Here is a 4,565-nt window from a genome sequence, read left to right on the forward strand (position 1 = left end):
TTCTTCATCCTCAGCAATGCTGCTAGAAGCCAATCTACAATGAATGGACGCCAGTTGCTGATTAACGCGTGCCTTGGATTTTCGCTTCAGTGTCCAGTATGAGGGTGAACCTGCCATACTAGATAGATAAGCAAGACAAAGAAAACAAAAAAGCATAAGCTCATCAATTGTATTTTAACAGTGATGAGGAAAATACCAATAATGGATAAAGGCCTTTCATGAGCCAGTTGGATATAGAGGGGATTAGAGATGACCAATTATTATTTGGCCCCATATTTTTGCCTTTGTCTAACTAATTTCATGAATTTGCTCATAGCTAAAACAAATCACTATGCACATTAGTTTACAGAAATGTTAGTAAGACTTACAGGGTCACTGGCTATACAGTGCAGATGATCAGCCAGTATGTGTTGTTTGCTCTGACTGTACCTGCCCCAAAGGCTACCATCAGACAAAATACAGGTGTAATAAGTATGAAGTAGGCCTGTGTCCTGTTCCTTACAATGAGAAGTACAATATGCTGAAAATCTAGTGTCACCTGGATATATTGTTACACTTTAGGCCTCTGCAGGCAAAAGCCTACCATTTACAAGCATTTGTCACTATATGGTACCATATTAACCATAAGGTACACTGTTGGTTTACGATGTATTGTTTTGGGATGGCGTGTGAATGTTATGAAATAAGTTTTTATCGAGTTATTTATCGAAAATACTCTGAATTTCATGAAAAAAAAAATCCAAATTCAAGATGGACACCACCCTGTGAGATCACAATATGCAAATCCCAACATAAACTCAATATTTTTCTCATTTACAGTTTACTCTGTTATCACTTTCAAGGCACAGCCTTTTGAAATTTAGATGCCAACATTCAGCATTTTTTTTAAATACCTGCCACCTAAAGGGTTAAGACTCGCCAAAAACCCTGTCTCAAGCCTGCAATGATTTTGGTAACCGTGACCCAGCTGTAATTGCACTTAAGCCTTCAGAGTTATTGTATTCCTCACAAGCAGCCATGGTTGAAATGGTCCCAGACAGGTGCTACATTTAGTCCTGTTACAATTGACACATCCATTATGGTAAAGAGTCCCTTCTACATTTGTCATTTTAAAAAACACATTATTTAAAATTACCTTGTTTCCCTGGACAATCAGGTCAATGCTTGTGGTACGACACACTGTTTAGGGACAAAAAAAGGAAAGTTATGAGAATAAAGAAAACATCACTTTACATTAAATATAAGAAACATCTTGGGAGACAATGCTGCTGTACATACAGTACAGACAGAAGTAGTTTTATATTTAAGTTATTGCTTTTTGGAAATTGGCACAAACCTTCTGATTGAATTACGCTTTAATTGTTGTCATTACTAGCAGTATCTGAAAAACTAGGCCAAATAGTAGGTAGTTTAGGGACAAAAAGGTTTAGGGACAAAAAAGACAAAGTCATTACTAGCAGTATCTGAAAAAGTAAATATTTATTGGTGCATTTATGCCATGGCACATTTCACCCTCCACAGATAACAGCATCCTGTGATATAATATTACCATATTGCATAACATGAAATGACAATAAAATCAAACATTGTTCAATTGACCAATTTGGGCACGCGCACACGTTTGAAAGTAGACTAAAGCCCACTGCACACTACGTCCAGTAATATGGCTGCGAGAACTAAGGGAAATCATTCATTGTCTATAGAGATCCGCAATCCGTATGTGATTTGGGTCAGAACAGATAGAACAGTGTGGAAGAAATTCCGCATCCAAGGCTCTCCGAATGAGTTAAAAAAGAAATTGAACTCCTCCGAAAAATCCTGCATGGTAGAGTAGTGTTGCTATGGTGATGATAAACAAATGTCATCTTTCCCGCCGAAGGTAACAATGCAGTTAATAAATAATATAACATATTTTAAATGTTATAAACTATACAACACGGTGATAATTTCCAAACGTGATCCATATTAATAATACAAACCAAAACATGTACAAAAGAAACAAACCATTACTGGTATGATGAAAACAAGTCACTACCAAACACGGCGCTAATTTCTACACATGAGCAGTATTAATAACACACACCAATAAAGTGAAACGAAGTGTTGTTAGTATGAAAATACATAAGTTTGGTAATTTACTCTGCCTGCCATGTTTCAATCCGGCCACAGACCATGGAGCAACCTGCTCTGACTAGACTTCCCGCCTTGTGGTGGATACCTTAGCTATCAACAAACTTAAGGCACGTTTACAAACGTTTCCCAACAGAAAATAGCTGACTACTGCGTTAAGTTGCAGTGTAAAAGTATAAAGTAGTGATTTACTATCCATTTCATGTTAACCGACTGCTTATGGGAATAATTTTCCAGACGGAAATTAGCTAGATAGCTAACTGAACTAGCCATAGACTGTATTGTATACAGTCGTTTGAACTAGCCCTTTAACGAGGCCAGGCAAACATTAACGTTTTAACGTATTGCACACCGACTCATAACTACCAGCATACTACTACATTTCTAAGTTTATTAATGCTACCTCCTTTCATTTAACACCAAAGTGACTTACCTGAAAAAAAAAATGGTTGGCTGAGTACGCTGCTCTCACTCAGTCAAATGCGCTGAAGGCTGCTGGCTGCCAACCGCTTAAGACCCGAAGAAGATCTCGCACATGCGTGCTGACACACAGAGGTAGAGAAGATGCATGGGGTATTCCAAGTTTAGAGGATATGCACACGTTTAGGAATATGTTCTCTCGTTGTCGATTAGGGACCGGGAACATATGTAAATAAATAGGTTAGTCATTTGATACCCATGCAAAGATAATAACATGTTATGAGATGTTTACATTATATAGTAAAAGTCCCCAAGATGCGTGCGCATATTTCTGTGAATTGCGTTCTGAAGTGTCTAGAGTTCGTTTTGACACTAGCAGCAGCAGGCAGGCAATGCGCAGCACTAATAAATGGTTAAGCTATTTTGCCACGGAAGACAGCGGGTGTCTGCACAGTTATTTGAAATAAAAGTGCCCCCATTGAGATAGTCGGTATGTAAAAAATAACATCAGATGGCACATTTTTGTTAAACGGGAAACGGGAAGAATTTTTATGCAATATGACATTATACTTTAGTGTTTGGGGAACTACAATAGACAGCACATTCTCGGATATGCCCTGGGGCCAATCAAAAACCAATGTAGATGGGATTCAGGGATGAACACAAAAATAAAAAAAAAGTATAATCTTCTCCCCATAGCCGATGTCATGATCTAATTATAGCTGATCTGAGGCCAACACTAACCCAATGAATGTGTAGGGTACTTCTTGATTTTGGGCCAATCAAAAGCCGATGTAGATGGGAGCAGGGGTGAAAAAAACTGGCTCCGCTCTCTGGCTGATCATTGTACGATCAAATTATTTAAGAGTGTTCCTATACGATCTTAGGCCAACATCAGCCCGATGCATGTGTGTTGTTGGGGATCTTTAGTCTCGTTTAAATCTTGTTGAATGTGATGTAAAATTTGTGTTATCTACGTTGTTATTGGTCAAAACATCGACATTGAGACCACAATAGCCAATCAAAACAGTTTTTACAAAGACACCCACATTCTTTTTTTAAGTCACTCGTTCATTTTATTCGTTTGTTCAGTAAAAACCTAAACATTTGTTGAATTTTTATTTCCTCGCGTCGCACCTCAATGACGTCAGCGCGCGGTATTTTTCCCTTCGCGGTTTGTTCCTTCTCTCTCACCATAGTAAGACATCCACATCCACTTGTTCTGACTCACTGGAGGTAGCGTCCAGGCCCGCCGACAGGGGGGGACAAACGGGTATGTTGTCCCAGGCCCAGGAATGGGGAGGGCCCAGAACTGGGCTCTCATGAAGTTGCGATTAAATTATTTTATTTCATTTCAAAATGTGTTGATTTGGGGGAGAAATGTGCTATATTTGCATTCAATAAATGATTTCTAGATCTTTTGCCTTTATTGTCTTTGAAAAAGGCGTCAAGAACCCCCTACCACCCCTAATGCAAAAATGGTTTGGTCTGACTCTTTGATTAAGGGGAAAAAACGACATTGTTCGATCATAGCGCTTTGACAATCAGCGTGTGTGCCATTTGCCAACATGCACAAGTCAGGAGCACAGAAAAGAAAAGAAAAGAGAAAAAGAGAGGAAGAAACCAAGAGACTCAGGGGCTCACTGCATAAATATTTTAAAAAAAGATTCGGATGATGCAGCAGGTACCAGCAAAGGCAGTGGGGCAGCTGAGCCAGGTAAGACACAGCCAACTTTTTCCAGCCCCATAAAGTAACCCCAACCAAGGCACCCGCGGCACGCAATTCATGTTACAAACGAGGGGAGAGCAAGTCACACTGAACACCATATCAAATGCACAGGGCATTGAATCATTTCATAACCACAACGGCTTAATAACATTGTGTTTCATATATCTGATTGAAGCTAAGTGGGGGGCCCATTCAGAGCATTTTGTCCCAGGCCCAGCCAAAGCTGTCAGCGGCCCTGGTAGCATCACAGTGCTGTTAGCCAATCAGAGGTAACACATCAGTAACA

The sequence above is a fragment of the Neoarius graeffei genome, chromosome 24 (assembly GCF_027579695.1).
Source record: "Neoarius graeffei isolate fNeoGra1 chromosome 24, fNeoGra1.pri, whole genome shotgun sequence".
Lineage (NCBI taxonomy): Eukaryota > Metazoa > Chordata > Actinopteri > Siluriformes > Ariidae > Neoarius > Neoarius graeffei.